The sequence below is a fragment of the Onychostruthus taczanowskii genome, unplaced genomic scaffold (genome assembly GCF_017590055.1).
Source record: "Onychostruthus taczanowskii isolate IOZ18803 unplaced genomic scaffold, ASM1759005v1 scaffold44, whole genome shotgun sequence".
Classification (NCBI taxonomy): Eukaryota; Metazoa; Chordata; class Aves; order Passeriformes; family Passeridae; genus Onychostruthus; species Onychostruthus taczanowskii.
Window position 1 is genome coordinate 3,430,981 of NW_024501903.1, and position 22,730 is coordinate 3,453,710.

The window sequence follows — 22,730 nt, forward strand, 5'->3', positions numbered from 1 at the left end:
CTATTTCAGCATGCTTTTAAATTTTCAGAAAAAAAAAAAAACTAAAAAATCCCAGGTGAATTCCAAATTCTTTGCTCTAAGAGAGATAGATTTGCAAAAATCTTAGAGAAAGCTAGCTGAAAACTGAATGTGTCTTCATTCCCACATTAGTCATACCGGAAAATACTGGAATTCTGTGTCTCCAACCCACAATTTTGTTCTTGTTTCTTCTCATGGGCAGATGGTTCTTCCAAGAACTTGACTTCATATAGCAGAGAAAGTGTTGTGAATGAACAATGAACACTTAACCTTAGTTCTGAAGAGCTAGCAAGTAAAACTCTGTTTAAAAAAATGCTAAAAAATCATCAACAAAAGCCAAAATCTCAGCAACATATCCAAGGCTCAAATACTCAATTTCCCAGTTGCTAATGTTGCACTTTTGAGCAAACACATTATACTGTATGTTCTGTAAGATGTCAGCCATTTCTTATAAGGTTTCCTCTCTGAAGACCAGAGTATAAAGTCTTCAGCCAAAGCAGGGCAAAGATTGCCAAATATCTGCTACAAAATTCTTCTGGAAGCAACAGATCCTTGATCACTCAAGGTCTGCTACTGGCAAGGCTTCATTTGCTAGGAGAAATGTATAGGATAAAACTGCAGAATTTTGTATTATGCTGGAATGTACATATACAACAGCCTCCTTCCTAAAGTTACTGATATGTCAGGTCTGAAATTGCAGTTATAAGCTTCTAGATTTTGCCACATTCTGTAGTCACCATTTGCAATACCAAAGTCATCATTACAAATCAAATGCTCTGTGTCTGATATTTGCTTATGTGGAAATTAGCATAAAGATAAAACACCACGAAAAAAAGGCATGAGAGGAGGATATGATCATACAGGTTTGCTTTAGCTCTGTGAGGCTTAAGAGCCATGAGTTTAATTGCAGTCAGTGAAGAAAGATCAACATCTCCAAAAGTCAATGTTCAAAATTAGGCTCCTGCTCTGAAACATTACCCATTTCATATAGGAGCCTCCCTCCACCTATTCACTTGACCAGGACCCATGAGAATGTGACCTTATTATGTTTGGGGAATATCACAGAAGGAAGTTATTCAGAATTCAGAAGTTAATAAACATACAATTGCAATGACTGTGAAGGCATTCATTAAAGAGTTACTGATATTCTGTATTAGGCCATGTTTTGAACGGCTAAATGATTTTTTGTCTTTTACATTGTGGAATAAGTTAAAATCTCAGTGCAGCCAAGTCACATGAAGTGTTCCTTTGAACTTTTCATATAGTATCTCTGAAGGATCTTGAAATGCAGAACCAGATCAGAGAAGCACAATTGTAGATTAAATGTATCTCTTTGGATTTACATTTAGTTTTTTTTCTTGTGCCTTCTGCAGAAATCAGTTAAGAATCATTTATCTGACTGTGGATGATATAAAGGGTATTTTGTTGGAGAAATAGTGCAGAAGTTTATTAGTGACCCAAACAGCATTTGAGAGGTAGAAATATAATACTCAAGAATTTAAAATTAGAGTCTTATTCATGTCATTAAATCTCTAAGTGTCACTCCTACTGCTGATTTTAGAACAAGAGAGGATAATCAATTCCTTGATATCTTTGCAAAAGTTCTGTGTAACAGCAGAAGAGAATTCCGTATTAAATCCTTGAGAGAAGTGAAAGGAGATATGTTGCTATCCATTTCAATCAGAATTATAAAAGAGAAATTGACCCAAGGTAGATTGGAGATGACAACCCAAAAATTGCTAAAAATCATTTGGTAAAATAATAAAACCACATATTTTTTCTTAATTAAAATGTGTTTAAAAAAAAAATTAAAAACTAAAAAGAAGTTCATCTGAAAAATAAAAATTTAAACAAATGAGAGCCTCGATGAATTTTGTATTCTGTGCCTGAGAAGTCAGAATAGTTTTGTGACTGACTCCAGTCTAGGTACAGCTATGCATTTCAGCAAGAAAGGTTTGAAAAGAAAAGAAGAGCTTACCTGTGTCACCAGTTTCTGGTACAGCATCAATCACGTCTTCACTTCAGAATCATCAATAGATTAATGTTGTCTGGAGGACTACAGTGTCCTGTAACGGCAAGTTATAAATCATATGAAAAAGGAATCTATCATGTTCAGACAATAATGGCATAAAATAGCCCAAACTGGAATCCAGAACACTGTGTACATCTGCCATCTCTAAAGAGATGTCTACAAGACATATTTTGCTTTGGTATATTGTATCTACATAATCAATAAGTGGAGAGAAAACTTACATTTTAATGTGGGTAAAATATTAGCATCAAGTTTTAAGCTTGACATTAAATTATTATTATTTTGCTTACAGGATTGAAAGGAAGAGGAATAATTCAAATAACACATTAGAATAGCCTTAATTATCTAAAATATATTTGTCCATGCCATGTCAAAATTTTGAGGTGGAATATTCTGAATTCTTATTTTGATATAAATCAAATTTCTTCTCCTGCACTGTAATCCATGAAGACAGTTTCTCATTCTTATATCAGGTTACATACCTAACCATAGATAGGAGGGGACTGGACTAAAAACCCTAATAATCCATTATTATTTCTTTAAAAGAAAATAGGATGAACCTGGAAAGAAAAACCAGAAGGGAACAGAGCTCTGCAATGGTTAAACTAATATAAGGGAATTGTGTTCTCCTCTCTTTGATTCACATCTGAGACTTCAACATTGGTCATGGACATGTTAAGTTTTCCAACAGTGAGTTGGTTATTCTGGGCTGAAATTCAGCAGTTCATTCATCTGAGTGTTATACATGTACGTGCAAATTCAATTTTGGACTAAAGAAATTTTCCATGAGAATTGACATATTTCATCAGAGGACTTTATTTTAGATTTTCTAAAAGAGGAAAATGCTCATAGAATAAACAATCAGCATTAAAAATTAATCTACTGATACTAAACAACTAAATATTCTAATTAAACCTCAAATCACTGTAATTAAGATTTGCTAAGAACTTAGCATTCATGACAAATATAAACAAAGCATTTCTTTTTGGAATTTTTAGAAGAGTCATGGGGATAGGGATACACCTGATATTTTGGTGAATGATCATTGACATTATCAAATTTCTGCTCCTTTCAACGTAGCATTATCTACCTAGGAGTCTTTAATGTTCTTGGAATAGTTCTGCAAACCCAGAATTGTAGAGTCACAGAACATTTTAAGTTGAAGGGGACCTCTGGAGGTCCTCAAGTCCAATTTCAGAGCAGGTGCCGCCTTGAAATTCTTTCCAACCCAGTTTCTTTTTCAGCACGCCACTCTACAGTTTTCATGAATTGTTCATTTGTGTTGCACACACTATTCCATCACAGAACACACACACACAGTTTTACTAATTTGAAGGCATCACAGGAGTAAGAGAAAGATGAGATAGGTACTGAAGCACATACCAGAATATTAGAGACCAAAGAGCAGAATTGTTTCAAGCTTTATAAACGGAATCATCACTGTCTTGGAACTGATGAAACGCTACTGAAGTTCAATTAAAATTTCACAAATGAGATCTCTTTTTCAAAATAATGTATATTTTCCCCATATTTCCACCACGTGCTGCATGCCATTTGTTGGCTTGCTGGCTTCTTGTCCATACCTGCCTCTTGGTTTTTACTATATAGAGATCCTATGGCTACTATGCCCCCATATGCCTTCAGCACCTTTGATATAAACCTTCAGTTAGAGAGGATAAACTTGGGACTTATGTCTTAATGAACAGTTGTATTCCTTATTTTATAGGCTAATAAAGCTGGATATATTTCAAGTAAGTAAAGTTTAGTTTTTCTTTTCTCCATGGTCTTTTATCATTGTAGAGTATTGGAATAGTCCCAGCTGAGGAAAATTAATTTTGAGGTGTGTTTTCATAGACTATGAAACAAACAGTGTCTAAATATGTGTGTTTTCTGTCACCTAACATATTCTATCAGCATTGTATCTGAAAAAAAAAAATTAAAAATGTAAAGTATCAGCTTCCAGAAGAAATATTGGAACAATTCAATTCGCAGATGTAAGGTGAACTTGGGCCACACCAGAGAGTGGAATATACATGTTGTATTATGTCCCACTGAGTAAAGAGGATATGCACTAAAAAAAAACCTTGAAAAATTGTTTTGTACTATTCTAAAGATTATGACTGCAGTCTCTTCTGCAGTGTTCTGACAGTTTGGAAAAAAGCTTATGTACTTTCTTTCCATAATCATTGACATAACTCTAAGCAAACTGCTGTGCATCATATCACTGACTTTAGTAATTTGCAGGCACTTACAAGGAGTAAAAACAGTGCCACACACAGAGAAGGCTTGTGTTGAATTATGCAAGAGCAAACCACACATTTCACCCTGAATGAGGAAAGTAAGAGCCATGTTGGATATTAAGAAAACATATCAGGTTCAGAGGTCTGCAATTAATCTTGTCAGTGCATGAAGCCAGGCTAGCCTGTTTGCAGGAAGACAACATCTCAGCACCTTTTTTTCTTCTATGAATACACAGGCAGCCATGGACATGTGGGATTTGAATCCACTAATATGATGGGACATAGTCAAGTTCTTGAATATTTTACTGCATTCTTAGAAGTATTAAATATTTACACCAGTTCTTCCTAAATGTTGTACAGAGAACAGGCAGATGGAATGAATTTCTGTAAGCTACCCTACAGTATATGCAGATAATACATATATTTCCAGAAAAGAATTGCATTCTGCTGTCAATTGGAGCAGAGAAATTTAGTCTGCAGCTGATCCAAGTGTCTCTGATTGATAGACACAAAAGTCAATATAGTACCCATAGATACACTTTTAAAACAACATTGTCCTTTTTTATACAATCAGTGAAATATCATAATTGAATACATTTACTTTTAGTACTTGTTAACACTAAGATACATGTAGTGAAATTGACTGAAAATAAATTAAAATAGATTGGTTTTCTTTATTGACCTTGACAAATGTACAAATGCCATAGATGATGATTATGATGATCCTTATACAAAGAAAAAAAAATATAACCAAGCATTCTGCAAAGGCCACTTCCATTAGAAGGGCACTCTCTATTGATTGCATGGAGCCTTCCTTGAGAAGTACAACAGTAGGTGTTTTTTAAGAAAATTGATTTTAATGATTAGAGACCTCAATTTCCCTTTGATGTTTCACACCAGAAGTATTCTGTAAATATAAGAGCCTAGTATAAGTTCCTTAACGGGAACAAATAGATGCACTCCCACATTCTTTAAAACTTTGCATTCTAGTATAAAATAACACAAAAATATCACAAAATATGTATAAAATATCACAAAAATATGTCTAAATTGTATCAGATTATAACATTTCTTTTGAGGCTTTGCCTTCCTTCTGTAATCAAACAGAACGAAGGCAAACTGTGAAAACACAGTTTTCCTTCCACAGGAAGGTGGAGTTGTAGTTGTGTCATTGTCTCAATGCTGAGACATTTTGCAGTGTCTCAGCACATATACAGCTGATTATCTTAAGATGTTCCACTTCCCACATGAAAATATCTACAATACATTTGAGTTTTAAACCATAGATGCATCCAATGCAGCAGTGTAAGCATCTATGCAGACATTAGAGATCTGTGTAAAGTAGAAAAGTAGTTTAATGGTTTTTTTAAATTAATCACCAATATGATAGAATCACTCCACTAAAATTTCATGCAAAGTTAACAGCTGTGACTGATTCTGCTAATAATCATCACCTCTGAGCACCTGATAAATCATCTGAGGGAAAATCAGTCATTTTACAGAGATCTCCTATGAGCTCCATCCTTCTGGATTTCCAACAATGTAGAAGAGATTTCTATTTAAATTTCCTCTCTGCTTCCCAAAAATCTTTAGTGTGAACAAGTTTAGAAACTTATGTTCTCAGATGCAATTTCCCCCGCTCTGATAGAAATAATAAATGGAAAAGTGAAAAGATAAAGTAATTAGCACTCTTCTAAACTTTTGGAAACAGTTACGAAAGTGTGATTTACTGCCTGTTCACATTATTAGAGTGAGTCTCGGTTGCAAGAAGCTGAATTTGCTTGCATGTACAAATCTTGGATTAATTCCATCATTTTTGGAAGCAATGATAAATATCAGATATTATACATTTCTATATCAAGATTACAACTGCACCTTGAGTTGATTCTTCTGTTCGCTCCCAATGATTTCAGTGGGAGGCAGTTTCAGTTGTCTTGACACATAGGTCTGGACAGCCAGTTTTACTCAGTAAAAGAGAAGAAAAGCTAAGAATATGAGCAAAAAACTAATTTTGTTAGTTTTTTCAAATAAAAACCAAATACTTTCTACTAATACTTTCGACTTTTTAAATCAAATACTTTCTACTGCACAAATAGGAATCAGTGTGATTGGACTGGAAAAGGAGAATGAAAAGAAGGAGATGGGACAGTTGAGGAACAACCCACATCCTTTATATGAAGAATGGAGGATGTAGTAAAGATTTTGCTCAGCAAATCCATTCGTATGCCAATCACTCCTACCCATAGTAGCACTCTCAAGTTCAAAAATGAGAACCTGCATTTATAAGTTATCCAAGTATTAAAGTGATGTCAAAGACCTTGCTTTTGTTTGAGCTCTAAGCTGCCCAAATGTCATATCAAAACCTCTCTAAGCCTCGAAACCACTTTTTATTTTGTAGAAAAGGAAAAAAAAAAAAGGCTCAATGTCTTGCTTCCACAAACATGTTTAATAACTTCTGAGTTTTTAACAAAGAAAAATATACTTAATGACATAAGACAGCAATTTCAACACAGTATTCTACTTTAGCCTGCTCTGTAATATTTCTTAGTAATTTAGTTGAAGCCTTTTTACTTCATTAATTGTTAAATTAATGCATTTTCCTTACGACTTGCAGTCTTTCTGAGCCAGTTGATGAGGAATCTAAAAGATGCAGCTGCCTTGCTATGGCAATAAACAGAAGTTATGAAGTACAGAGCTAACTAGTTGTTTTCAAGTACAAGCATTTCCCAGTGAGATTGCCTGATTACATCTGGTGATCAAGGAGCTCAAATAGCAACGATGGAATGAATCTTAAGGAACTGCAGTTTTTAAACCAGTGCATGAAGCAGACCCTTTGCAGGACCAAGAGAAAAAGCTGAATACGTTTTAGTGTAACAATCCAAAACAAAAGTGTTAAGCAAAACAATTTATTTTCTGAGAAAGAAAATGGTTCCTCGCCTTGTTTTCACCAGAGCACAGGTGTTCTTCAGAGAGGTGGATATGAAAGTCATCATATGTAAAACAAGTTTTCAAACAGAATAATTGTAAAATGAATATAGGCAAAATTTAAAACTGTACTGGTTTTGCAGAGTGAATCTGTCACTCTGCTTTTATGCATTTTTATTGAAGCTGAGTAAGCCATAGAAACAAAATCATACAGCCAGCTCTTTGGATCCCAATACTTTCATTTGTGTTATAAGATTTTTCTAGTAAAAAAGTATCTGGTAAAACAAGAAAATCTCTGCAGATAACAATCTTCACTGTTTTGCCACTTACTCGTGAATGATGGACTGTTTTACTCATAGATTTGCTGAGAAAAGAGGATAAAGAAGAATCTAGGGCTAAGAGGATGTGATTCCTTCATCAGCTTCCAAAGTCCTTGTGTAACTATATTCATTAGGAATATATAAAATTTGGTGCCAGACACCTTTGTAACACCTTTGGTTAATTCTTTAACCAAAATGATGGTAGGAAAAGTGACATATTAAAAAATAAAATTAAATGCAATGTTTCTCCTGACAACTTATCTTCCTATTTCCAACTTTTTATTTAGTAAAACAGGATATATTATTAAAAAAATAGAATCCCCCTAAGCACCAAAAATACAGATAAAAATATCTGAATTTCCTTCAGAGTGCTTAATTATTATATTTCCTTCTCTTAACAGACTTAGGAGTTCCCAGGTCACTGTTTCAAGCTTTAAATAAGGGACATAAAGTAGAATTTATACTTTAATATTATCATAAGCACCCTTTGAAATCACAGCTCCTTTCTGCCAGGCCCTGAGCAAACAGCCAGGTGGAGAGACTTCCTGACCCAGAAATCATATACTCCATATTGAAGGAGAAATAAGAGCAATAATACATAATAGTATGATTATTGCCATAATCCAGCTGTGGAATGGGAACAAAAAACATTTGGATCAGATCAGATCATAGGACATGTACCCTGCTAAGACTTGCAGTAAAGGAGGTGCACTAGAAAACAGTCTAAGCTAGTGCAGCTATACACCAATATTTCTCATCCAACCTTCTGCGTCCCACTGGTTTCCTGAGACGCAGGTGGTGTCTTTGTGCTTAATAGTCCTGGATTAATTCTTTCATTCAATAAATTAGATCAAATTAATTATTTTAAAGACTATGTAACCTTTAGAAATGCAGGTTCCTCAGATACCTGGATGAGATAGCCAGCACTGCTGTAGATATGAGTGTGACATCATCCTGGGATTTAAGTACCTCAAAGAGTGTGGAACAGGGCTGACTGCTGGGACCTTATGATTTTTCCTTTACTTCAAGTGTCTGAATACTCATCACTATGTTATGCAAAGCACCTCCTTGGTTGTATTTGATGTGATTATGCAGTCAAGGATCACATTTGTACTACAGCAGGTATTGAACCTTTTAAAGGTTATATGTATTTTAAAAACATCTGGAATACATCCTAGTCTATACATCTGCCCAACTAATTTAGATTTCGGCAAGTAAGGCTTTGCCTGGATGATACAGGGGTGGTTAAACACATTAATACAAATAACACAGCACTTTCACTTTCTGTTGAATCACCATGGGCTGTACTTTAAAGAAAATCAGGCAAATGGCTGAATGGTCAACAAAGATGGGTCAAAAAAACACTCCTACCAGATACCTGCAGTTTACCACGGAGAACAAACCACCTGCCAGTTGTTTGAGTAATATGACTGGGTAAGCACTGCTAAGTACTCTGTAACAACAAAAGTACTGCTGAAAAAAAAGCCGTATACAAGGTATGCACACTGATGGCTTTTGCAGACAAAAAATGCAAATTAAGGCTCATAAGAATGCAATCTTACCCTGCCAAAATATTTATTCATGGCAGGCATTATCTGCACAATTCAGAAACACATACACCACTCCATATCACAAACTGCTGACAAGATGTAGAAAAGGCAATAACACTCTAACATCTATGCACTTTATTTGTTACTCTGCTGAGGTAGAAGTACATGCATACATTTTCAAAACTAGTTAGAGAGCTGATTGGCAACAATTCATTCCCTAGCATTTCTGCTACAGATTCTTCATTCACTTAGCCCCAGAGCCATCGGCATTTGTAGGCAAATGTGGAAAAAAATCCTTGCAGCCAGCAATCGAAGCAGACATCACGTAGTTATGTGTCCACTGGAGGGCTGATATCTGACTGGAAGGATCCGATGGCCTCAAATTTTAAATGACCTTGTGACATTAGGTCATTGTTTCTTTTCTATTACAAATTAGATATCTATACAAGGCTTTAAAAACCCTCCTAATTTCTTTCTTTGAAATAATATATTTGAATGCACTTTAAAACTTGAAGCACGTGAACTGGTACTGTTTGAATTATTAAATTCTGTATCTACAGCCATAAAAGAAGAAGTATTTTTATTTCACTTTTATTTTTCACAAACTTTTTTCACAATCTTTGAGCATTACCAGTGATACTGCTGGATGTTATGCAATACCTCAGTGATGTGTAACCAAGGGATATTTTGGAATAGGTACTGTATAGTGCCATTATTAACTTTCTTTCAAGGGAAAGCAAGGCCCACAGGCCTGAGCAGGCAAAGCACTGATACCTTTTTCTGAGACCATTGCTACTTTCAGTGCCCTCTTGCGATGCTATGTCCCATAGCATGGCCTAAGATCCTTGTGCTTGAGTACACAAATGTCAAACATTCTTTTAAATAGGCATTTTTGGCACTCACAGTGCATGCAAGTATAAATGGACTAATACTCACTTCTATCTATTTCCATTCAGATCACATTGATACTAAGAAGAACACCTCCCATCTTCATCTACTCTTTCACAGAATCAAAGAATCACAGAATGGGTAAGGTTGGAAAGGACTACAGTGGTCCAACGTTCCTGCACAAGCAGGGTCATGCTCGAGAACATCGTACAGGATTGCGTCTTGATAGTATGTAATTTATAGTCAGTGAGGGAGACTACACAGCCTCTCTGGGTCATCTGCTCCAGTGTTCCATTACCTGAATAGTAAAATTCTTCCTCATCTTCAGGTGGACTCTCCCATGTATCAGTTTCTGCCTATTTACTCTTGTTCTAGTGCTTGGCACCACCAAGAAAATCCTGGCTTCACTCTCCTGACACCCTCCCTTCAGTCTCTTCTCAAGGCTGAATAAACCCAACTCTGTCAGCCTTTCCTCATCAGAGAGTTGCTCCAGTGCCCTATCTTTGTCCCCATATTTATCCCCCCCATATTTGTCACCTTCTGTTTGACCTGCTACAGGAGCTCCACAACTCTACTGTACTGAGGAGTCCAGAACTGGGTATGGCATTTCAGACATGGCCTCAACAGAGCTGAGCAGGATCACCACCCTTGACATGCTGAAAATGCACCTCAGGATACCATTGGCCTTCTTGGCCACAAGGACACACTGCTGGCTCATGGGCAGCTTGTTGTTCACCAGGGCCCCCAGATCCCTCTCTACAGAGCTGCTTTCCAGCAGTTCACCCCTAGCCTGCATTGCTGTGTGGGTTTATTTTTCCCCAGGTGCAGGACCCTGCATTTGTCTTTGTTGAATTTCAGACAGTTCCTAGCTCCCCATCTCTCCAACCCACTGAGAGAAGGTTCTGAAGGGCTGCACAGCCCTCTGGGTGATATCATGCTCCTTTTTGCCATCAGCAAATTTCCAGAGGAGGCATTCTTTCCTTAGAGTAAGAATGCAGACAGAAGAATGCCTATGAGAGTTGTACAGGTAAAAGCTGAATTCTTCCATTGCAGTTGTACAGCAGATGTTGAGGTTTCTCTAGTGACACCAAACCAAACACAGTGCATAGAGGTTAATCTCTATCTGCATTCCCATATCTTTGCTAGATACAGATTCCCTGTGCAAAGAATGAACACTGTTCAGCTGCCAAAACCAGGCACAACCTGTTCAATGGAATCTTCAGAAGCATAAGAATAAATAAAAATCCTTGTCCATGCATACAGAAACCTCATTATATTTTTTTTATTAATCCTGCCCACTCTTACAGAGAGAGCTCTTAGCTTTAAATCTCCGCCAGTGGTTTTGTTTCTAAACCTTATTATATAATTTTCATTAGTAGACAAATTCCCCAGTTAGGATGCCATGTTTTAAAACTATGCTGATGATTTTCCTCAGCTGACTGAATTCAGCAGTAGAGAGGTAAAGCCTTGATTGCATTGCTGTGTTTATTGCAGGGTAGAGGGTTCCGAGGCACAGAAAGGGTACAGCCTATTTCTTTTCCTGCCAGTATTGTACCCTTCCTGCCAAACTGTGAGAGCAGCATTACAGAGCTGCTAGATCTCCCCAGTCAGAGGGAAGGTTCTCTGCATTTTCATTCTGTATATTTCTGTTAGCAGATGCTTGGCTTACTGCATTTTATGCTGTGCAGATCAAACCACAAAAAATAGGTCTTGAATAGAATTACAAGTTCTGCAGCTTCTCTGGAGGTGTCTATAGTTTCCAGTAATTTCCATATTTGTTAACTCTATCTCATAATAACAGACTCCTCCAAATATAAATAGCATTACCCAATACTGTTCTGTTGCTTGCAAAACCCTAGCTCAGCTCAGACTGGAACAGCAGAGTTCTCATTCACCAAAATGAGGGGTCTTAAAATGCAATTGCAATAATACTAGTTTGTTGAAGTAATATTATACTTGCATTGGAGACAGAGCAGGAGTCTGAATAAATAGGATAGAAAACTGGACAGCACAGGAACAGAGGGTCAAGGCTTGAAAATTTTTCTGCTTAAAATTTTATGCATTTGAGATGCTGGCACAAATCATCTGTTTTTGCAGCTTAAAGAAATTAATATTTAAGTGAGATCCTCCAGTATATCTCATACATATATCTCATACATAATGAACAAAAAAACACCTCAATGAGCATCTCATTTTTACTTTAGTATCTTTCTTGTTGAAAAATACGGAATTTAATTTGCATTGGGAATGGGTGTCATTTGCTTGGGCTGGTGCTGGACCTTATGGATTCTAGGGTGGCTCTTACATCTAGTCTGAAATCATGTTTTTATACATTTACAGTATTTACCTTACTGTCTGCAAGAGATGAACAAAACATGCTTGTGCTCTGATGTTTGTTTAACTCTAGGAATGTGTGGGTGAAAGCAGGGAATACAAAGAGCTGAAAATTTTCATGAGAAAACTATTGGGAGTGAAGGTGAGAACTAAGCCTGTGCTCACAGAATATGATATATCCACCTCTACAGGGTCTGGGACAAGTTAGTCTTGTCATGTGCTATCTGAGCCCAAACAGAATTCCCCACAAGGAAAATTCCACCTATGTCACCTGTGGGAGGCTCTAAAATAAGCTATTCCACAAGTGAGATTTAGGGATCTACAGAAGAAGGAATTATTGTACCTTACAAGCTTCTTTCTAAAACCAGTTGAAGTAGTGTTATGTTGAGATATGAGTTTAGGAAAAAAGAAATAAGCAAGCAACAACAATAACAACAATAAAAGTCAATCCTTTTTTTTCCCAATTAAAGGTTATAGATAAAAAATATAAAAATTAAAATGGCAATTGATAATATTTTTGACAAATGAAGAGAGGAGACTAAGAAAGATTTTTGAGACTTGAGCCATCTATTTTGCTTTTGCCTTAAAATTGGGAAGATACACTAGGAGACAACCATTTAGTACTCAATTCATTTTTATGAACAGATAACATCATAGGCAAAAAGAGAAAGCACAGGGGAAAAGAAGTTTTGAGTCAAAAGGAAGGTTAGCAGAAGAAGAAGTAGTCTGTCCTCTTCACCGGTACAGGAGGACCCTCTGTGCAATGAACTGGGGATAACTAGGTAGCATCTAATAAGTAGTAGCAGTTTAGTTTAATTTAGGAAAACAGGAAGATTGTCATGAATGTCTCTGCAGTTTTTGCTTCAGCTGTTTTAAAGCAGACAGTGTCACCATGATGGGAAGCATGGAGAGACATAATTGAACCAGGTAGGAAGAGATACAGGATTTGCTCATATGTCTAAAGACACTCTGGGCACCAACACCAAGAATAACATCCAGTTTGTACTACAAAAAAGCTAATCACAGCTGAAAGTTAATAGGAAAAGGCTGTCTTGGGAAGTAATGATGGCTATGGGGATCTGGGTGTACCCACTTGGGGGCCTTGGTGGGTGAAACTAAACCAAATCAAGCAAGAACAAACAAAAACAAAAAAAAACCCAAAAAACAAAACCAAAAAAACCAAACAAACAAACAAACAAAAAAAAAACCAACAAAAAAACCCTAACCCAAAACAACAAACCAAGAAAACAAAAAAACCCCAAACAAAAAAAAAAAAAAAAAAGCAGAACTCGCAGAAAAAAACCCCACAACCAACCTTAAAAAAACCGCAACCAAAGGGGAGAAAAAAAAAGAGAGAGAAAAAAAACCCAGAGCAGGGGGAGAGACCTTGTACTCATCCAACCAAATTCATCATCTCGTTCATATAGTTTCTGAAGCTTTAGTCCGAGTTGAATACCAGTCTTCCCAACAATTTCTAGGGATGTTCTGAGCCAGGATCTTTTGGGAATCTCCAGCAAAAGCTATAGAGTCCCACGGTCACCCAGTAATCACACCGCAGGATCTGGCCCTGGACACAGTCCATCCAATAAGTACTCCTGGATGCTCACTCTCCCTGGATACCTTATCCTTAGAGAGACACACACACTTACAAACATACACAGAACACAATTTGGTAAGTAAAGATGAAAAGGATATGTTTTGTGCATAAAATAAAAAGTGAAATGAGATTCTAAGTCATAAACATCATAAAGGGGCTGTGAGGGGGAAAGGTAAATCATATTAATATGAGCATCTAAATTAGTTTCAAAATCAGAGAGCTCCTATTAAGTGTCTTCAAGAAAGTAAAGTATTTCAGATAATGAAAAACATATTGCAAATGTTCTTAGTTTCATTTGTTTACTGCTTTCACAAACTACTTCAAGGAACTCATTAATGGAAACTAATTGGAACAGGTTCTGTGTTCATGTCCAGTTTCGTTTATAATTGCTGAAGTCACTGATTTGCCATGAAACAGCTCCTATTTAATCTGACTGATTAGAAAGGGCGCTTTCTCTTGCTGTACTCATTCAAGTGGAAATACATTGTTCACTGTCATGCACCAGGCTGTTCCCTTCATTTTATAAACCAAAGGATTAGGCAAATTTAGTCAAGGAGTCTTGAGGACTCTTCCCTCCCTCTATTCCATTCCTATCATGAGGTGAAACACTGCACTGATTATGAGACCTCTTTTTAATTTTTTGATTACATGAATTAATTGGACTTTCAGACTGGACTGAATTACTTTACTTATCATCATCCTGCTCTAATTTTGTTAAAAATAAATTCAATTAATATCTCTAATTCGAGCCCGTTTTGCCCATGATGGTGTTTGGTGAGCAAGTCTCCCAAACCTTAACTCATGAAGCCTTCCTTATATTTTCTCTCCAGTGTTCTGCAGATGGGAGGGAGAGAGAGTCTTTTGGAGGTGCCTGGCATGCAACCAGGGTTAAACCACTGCAGTCTTTTTGGTACTTTGGCCAGGAATCCAAACTGGATCAACTGCCTGGAAGACAGCTGTGCTGACCACTATAACACGAAAGCAGAAGGAGGGAACCCTCAAAGCTTTTAAACCCACAGAAAGAAACCATGAACCAGTGCAATCCAAACCAAGCTTTGCAACATTATCAGACAGCTGTGGTATTGTATAAGCACTGTTACTATCTAATTCCTTGGTTGCATGAGGAACTTTTAAAAGGGCCCTTCCTGCTCTCTCTTGAGGGTAATAAAGCTGAGTGAGTTTTCAGTAATAATCCAGTAGGCTATGGTTTGTGTTGCACTGAATCTCTCGTGCACATTTTATCTGTTCTTAGGGCAAAATTGACTCTTAGACCTTCTGTAATTCCACCAAAATCAATTGGATTGCCTGATGAACAATTCAGAACTGAATTTAAGCCTCTGAGACACAAGTGATCCCTAACTAATTAACCTACAAACATTATTGTGCATTGACAGTTTGCCAAGTTACAGTCTGTACTGAGGACCCAAATCCATCAACATTTATGACGTTTTCTCATCCTTGGTTAAAATGGTATTCTCAGGTACAAGCTTTCTCTCAAAATCAGTGCTAAAGTGAACAGCATACACCACTAAAAAGCAAAACCTTTGTGCCAGGAAACACCTGATGGCCAAAAGTCAACTACCAAAGCAGTTAATAAATGAAAGAGTTGCAGCTTCATTCTCCTTGGTACAGTTAATAATATTCAATAATGGCAAATCTGAGCAAGCTGCTATTCCAAAAACAACACTTAGCAGGATGAGCTTTGTGTTTACAATACTGCAGTGCCCTGAAGCTTGAACAGCTTTGACTCTCCCAAAGATTTGTTATCATTTCTAAATGTTTAACCCCAGCCAGCAACCAAGACCCATGCAGCTGCTCACTCACTTGCCCACCAGTTGAAGAGTGTAAGCAATCAGAAGGGTAAATGCTAGAAAACTCATGGGTTGAAATAATGTCAGTTTAACAGGGAAAATTAAAGCTGCACACACAAGCAAAGCAAACCAAGGAATTAATTCACTGCTTCCCATGGCCAGGCAGGTGTTCAGCCATCTCCAGGAGAGCAGAGCCCCATCCTATGTAACTATTACTTGGGAAAACAGATGTCATCACTCCAAACCCACTCCCTCCTTTCTCCCGCTTTATATACTGAGAATGATGCCAGATGGTCTGGAATATCCCTTTGGTCTTTTTGGGTCTTGTGTCCTGGCTGTGTCTCCCTCCAGCTGCCTTTCCAGTGTGACAGTAAGGAAAGCAGAAATGGCCTTGGCTCTGTATAAGCCCTGCCCAGGAATAACAAAAACATCTCTATATTATCAACCCTGTGCTCAGCACAAATCCAAAACAGTTTCATTACCAGCCACTTTGAAGAAAGCTAACACTACCCCAGCCTAAACCAGCACCCCGCCTTATCTCTGCATATGCACCATATTTAGCAGTAAGCAGTGAAGCAAATTGCACCTTCCCAGACACATCTGTTAACACTGACCACCCCATTCATAAGAGCAGTGAAACCTCATCAGAAAACACAACGATTTGAGGTAGGATCACTGAGAGCATTAGTCAAAGGCAACGCTGTTGCAGCAAGCATATTCATAGGCAAAACCTCATTTGTCAAAAGGATCCCTTTTGTCATCCTTATGAACTGAAATAAATTTGTACAGGTGTTTAAAAAGTAGAGGAGAAAGGGAAAGATCACTTTCAAAATGATGAAAGTAGACATGTAGTATGGGACATAGCATGATGCAAAAGGCACTTCCTGAGTAAAAGTCCTTCCAGTAACTGTTCTTTCCAAATGGTGTGAAAATAAAAGCTGTGAAACACTATGATTCTTGCAATATTGATAATTCTTCTTTATATGAAGATCTCACTTCTTTTAAATTTCTACATACTCATTCTCCAAGAAAAAAATCCACTTCTGAATACTACTCACTTGGACTCTTTGACCAATATCCATTGCTTACTTCTTCTTCATTTTGACTCTGATGCTCAAAACAGAGCTATTACATTTTAATTTAATGAGATGAGGTTGCCATTTGCAGCTGTTCAATATTCTATAAGGGCTCAGTGTGACCTCATTACCTGGATTTTTGATATATTTATTTTCTCAAGTTGTCTTTGGGTATGAACAATCCAAAATGATTTCTCTCTATTTAGAAACTTTTATTAAAATTCAAAATTTGTAAACATTAGAGAAATTGAATAAGTGCCCATTATTTTTCATTAGCTCAATTTTTTAATTTTCCTCATAAATGACAATTTACTGAAAGTTGTCTCACTTCTCAGTGATGATTTTTGCAAACAAGCAGAAAAAGCCATTCTGTTTTAAACCCTTTCTTGATATGTACCCTGTGTCATATATCATATATCATGTCAAATCAGTCTAAAAATCTCTTTTTTTTTTTTTTTGGAAAGATATGAACAATGAGAATAGAGAAAATATGAATGGTTATTCAGTCATAATGATATTGTACAGAGCTTGTCCAGCTGTATTTTGCTTATTATTTACAATACAAAGACTGTGCCAGAGCATAGACAGACAATAAAGGAGTGGTTTGTTTGGTTTTGGTTTTTTAATATGATTTTTAAAACTGGTAACTGCTTTGGAAAGGCCTGAAGCTGACAATTTTAGAGCTCAGTTTGCACTGCGAAACTAGTTTGAATTTTGATACTTAAAATAGTAGATTTAAATTATTTCATCTTTTCTTATCATTGCACAGATAAACAATATTTTCTTTATCATTGGTCTGCATCTGGCTTACATGCCTAACCTTGAAGTGAGCTGCCTGTGTAATATTTTATTAGTGTGTCCAGCTTTTCTGATGTACCAGTCCTCCAAATGCCAAACATTTAATGACGTTTTTAATATTTATACAAATTCCACTGTGAGTTAACATATTTTGCTCCCAGGTTTAAAAAGGGGAACAAAGAAAAAAAAAACAAAACAAACAATTACAATCAGGGTAAGTCTGGTAATAAAAATGTACAAGAGTATTAAATTCCAATAAAATATTTACTGAGGATAAGCAATGTTTTTGGTACACTACGCAATTTACATTTCAAGTAGGATCAACTAATCTTCCACACATTCTGGTTTATAATAACGAAATACACACACACCCCAATGGAAGGGAACAGAGTCTTCATTAGGAAACTATTTAAAAATAAATGTGTGAATATAAATGATCTATTTGTATCCAAGCTCCAGTAGACTGAAAATGAAAGCCAAAAAAGCAAGATGGTGATGAGCAATATTGCTTTCGAGAGCTGATTTATGTTGGGTTGTGGAACTAGAGTTATCCCCAGCTTATGAGTCCTGTATAACAGCAACAGCAATATCAGCCTAACAGCAATGAAGATTTCTGCTTACTTAAATGGCTACTTACTTAATTTTCTAACAGTGCTGCTGATACCAATTAAACACAAGTGCACATTAACTGCTATATAGATGCTATTAGTTCTTCTTTTCCAGTTGGTAGCTCAAGACAAATAGCCAGGCTGCTCTTGTAAAGATTACTGTGTGCCTACATGATTTTTGGGCTTCCTGACAATTTGGAGCAAGTGAGAATAAAATTATTTCAGTTGGTGTAAACATATGGTAAACTGATATATATATTTTACCACACACCAAATTTAGAAATAAAGAATTTCACAAAGACCAATACATTTTTGTATGAGCACAGTTGCTTTTTGACCTGAGAAGTGTTTTCAATTTAGGGAAAAAAAAAAAAACAAAAAATCAAAAAAACCTCTGACAAAAATTGACATTTTTAAACTAAAGTTTTCATTTAAAGTACAGAAATAGAGATGCCTTTTTCTATCCAGCTTTTTCCACTTCCCTTGATTTGCACATGTGTTTATACTGCAAGTTTCTGCCATAAATTTAATACAATCTAGGTTTCTACATCCAAAAAAATGCTATTTTTAGTTTCTCTTCTTTTGTTTGAATGAAGAGAGTACAAAACCTGGGATTCACTGGTGCACTGGTGCACTTGCACAGAGCAAGGGTCCAGGACCCAACAGTTCAGAACATTTTATTTGACAAATTAATTATTCCTTCCCCAAGCACAAATACAGGCAGGGTGGAGACAGACTGACTGCAGCCCTGAGGAGAATGACTTGGGGATCTTGGTTGATGAGAGTCCAAACCTAATCTTTTAATGTGCATTAGCGGCTCCAAGCCCTGGGCTGCACCAAAAGCAGCGTGGCCAGCAGAGGACATGGTTCTACCCCTGTACTCTTGTCTCACAAGACTCTGCCTGGAGTATTGTGTTCAGGTCTGGAGCCCCAAATGCAACAAATATGTGGACACAAATATGTGGAGTCCATGAGGATGCTCAGAGAGCTGGACCACCTCTGCCCTGGAGACAGGCTGAGACAATCAAGGCTGTTCCACCTGGAGAAGAGAAAGCTCCAGAGAGACCTTACAGCACCCTCCAGTACCTAAAGGGGCTACAGGAGATCTGGAGAGGAACTGAGGCAAGGGCATGGAGCAATGGGACAAGCACTAATGACTTTAAGTAAAAGAGAATAGGCTTAAATTAGGTATTAAGAAGAAATACTTTACTATGACAAGTGTGAGGCACTGACACAGATTACCCAGAGAAGTGACTGTCCCATACATGGAAGTGTACAAGGCCAGTTGGATGAAGCTTTGAGCAATCTGGTCTATTAGGAGGTATCTGCCCACTACAGGGAGGTTAGAACCAGATGATCTTTAAGGGCCGTTCCAAGCCAAACCCGTCCATGGTTCTGTGATTCCATTATTTAGTGGTTCTATGATTCTACTCAATGGGATTGCCACAGCCTGTGGGGGCTGGAGGTCCAGTCAAAGAAAGGGTCACTGTAATCACCTGGAGGGCCAACCTCTGAATCTCTGCTTTAGGTTAGGGGGAGCTCCCGGAGGCTTTTGCGACCCTATGCTGATTCTTTATAGCCCATTGGCTCTTCCCCTTTGCTCCGCCCCTGCAGCCTTATCCCATTGGTTCCCAAATTTTTTTCCTGCCCCTCACTTTCCCTATATAATCCCCTGTCTTTCCCCAGTTCCCTGGAAGTTCTATGCCTGCCACCCTCTGCAGTGGGCTCTGGTCTTGATAACAGCCATTACACTGTGGAACACTGTCTAGAGCTCTTGTCCTTTTCTCCCAGTCATCCTGAGGAAGAAAGCCAGAGCTGAACATCGTATGCCAGGCTAGGAGAAGGACATGCCTGTGCCTTTTCCTTTAGGAAAGTCATGGTACCCTTTCAACCTCCTCGCTGCCATGGCACCAACCAATTTCCTTTTTGAGTCTTCATGAAAAGGGCAACTAAATCACACGATTGATGAAACAATGCAAAGTTTTACAGTTTTATTTATTCAATCCAGATTCGAGCTGCTGCAAGCTACCCAAGGCCTAGAGTAGTTTTACAGAAAGACTGCTCCTGTATGACACTGGTCCAGCTCTGTATCTGAGGACTTCCACAATCACAGATGTGAGCCTCTAACCTCTGAGCTAGCAATCAGCTTCCAGATACAACCTTGGCTCTAAGGGCAGCCTGAAGTGCGCAACATTGGCATTTTTCTTGTGTTATGGTAAGTTAGCTTTTTTGTTTATTTGGATGGCCTTATGGAAGTTTGCCTAGCCTTGATTTAAAATTATCTCCCTCAATTATATGCAGATGATGATTAAAATCACTACTTGTCTACTTTTGCCTATATTTTGTATGTATTTATTAATGGTGCAAATGCAAAAGCTTCTAGATCTTTAACAAACCTTTCCAATTTGAGCTCTTTAGCATTCTGACTAGTAAAGCTAGTAAGAAAGGAAGATGTATAGGCTATAATTTCGTCTCAGTGGAAAAGTCAGAGATTTTATGCGGGGAAAAAAAAACATTCCAAATTTTTTCTTTCTTTTGGTCTGAAATATCATTTGTTATAGAGTAAGGAAAAAAAAAAATAAAAGACATTTCCCTTAGCCAGAACTGTCTGTTCTATCTCCAGTATGTATTATTCAAGTTTTGTGCACTGAAGTCTACAAAGTTCTGTGAATAACAAAATCCTACTGGAAAGAGCCTGCTGTAGAATGCTTAGCCCCATCAAACCAATACATTTTCCAATGCATCTGTATGTTCTCCATGGTACTTTGATACTTTTGACACTGCAAGCAGTTTTCCCTTATGGAAGTAGAGCTACAGTGAGCAGTTTATTGAAAGAGCTTTTTACCTTTTTTTCCCCAGGGTACACATAAATGCCTAACATTTGCTGCCAATTAAAATAATAAACAAATAGTGTAAACTGTATAGATTAGAAAAAAAGTATAATTGCCCTTTTTAGTAATAATAAGTGGTTGTCTTGCTGAAAGGAAGATATAAACTAGACAGGAAGAGACAAACTAGACTGGAATTCATTTTCACCTCCCAATGTGAAATCTTTTATTGTTTTTCTGTGCTATGATGGTGGAATACAAAGCCTAAGTCTCAACAAAGCAATAACGCTGCACTGATGCACTCCCAGCATCGAAGTCATAGGCAAGCAACGCTACTGTCAGGCCCCAACTCAAGTCTCCTTACAGCCCTCTGGGCATATCCAGACTAAATAGCTTTGAAAGGGGGAACAGCACATTAGCAGTCCCTCTGAGACAATCTGAGTAGAGTTACTGCATAAAAACCGCAGTTTAAATTATGTTAATAGACCTGCAAGCTGCAAAGAAATTATTTATCAGAACTAGTGCAAGACCCTAGAGTTTATGCATTTTTTACATGATACTTCCATTCCCTTACTGCAGTCCTTGGTCTCTCGTATAAACCTTTATATGTCACCAGGGATAGGGAATCTGTCATTTATATCATCTGTGCTTTGGCCAGCTGTGGTTCTTTAACTCCATTCATGCCAGGGCTTCTCTGTGTCTGTTCCACAGAGTGCATCGAACCACTGTTAGTGCCATAAATGCATCAAAGCCTTCAGTTCCCTCCCCGCCTGGGATGGAATGAGATGACATTCCATGAATGATGACCTCTGGAAGTGTTCAAGGCCAGGCTGGATGGGATTTTGAGCAAGCTGGTCTAGTGCAAGGTGTCCCTATCCATGTCAGAGGGGATGGAACTAGATGATCTTTGAGATCCCTTCAAACCCAAACCATTCTACGACTCTCTGATTGTATGTGTGACATATGGCACAGACCATGGCCATCCACACTGAGAAGACATGCAAGGTAAAGTGCTTCAAAGGTACTGGTGCATCTGCCTAAAATGGTGTCACATAAGTCAGGAATGTAATTTTTATATATTTGGGAATGACTACTTTTTCACTGCATGTTAATAATTAAGAACTTGACCTTGGAACACAACAGTTTGAAATGAGAATTGCCCAAGCCCAGGTTTCTCACTGTGACTGTGTATGTATAGCAGCCTTCATGGATCAGAAAAAAAAAGTGGAAAAAACCCCAAGAAGAGAGTGAGGAGAGGAATAAGATATGTATAAATTATCTGAAGTGACTCCCAAAAGGTTAATTAGTTTTTTCTGGGACACTATGTGCCAGTCTCACAGATTATGAGAATGACCACCAGAGGATGCTTCTGTTGCAACAAGCTTGGCTTTAAGGAAGGAAAATTAGGTTGTCTCCAGTCCCAATTTCATCCTTTCTGATTTCACAATGCTCTGATTTTTCAGCTGCTGTAAGGAGGGAGAATTGCTCAGCAGAATGCCATCTGAGATGACTGAATTTCATTGCTACAATAGCAAGAGGTTTGCATCCAAATTTTCATCAAGAGAGATGCTGCTGCATGGCAGGACCTGATTCCCACTTTACTAACATCAGCTCAAATCAGCAGGAAACCAATGAAGTCAACAGACTATCAAGAGCAATGGGGTTAGGCCCACATTAAATCTGTGTGAAAATCAGGGGGAAAAGA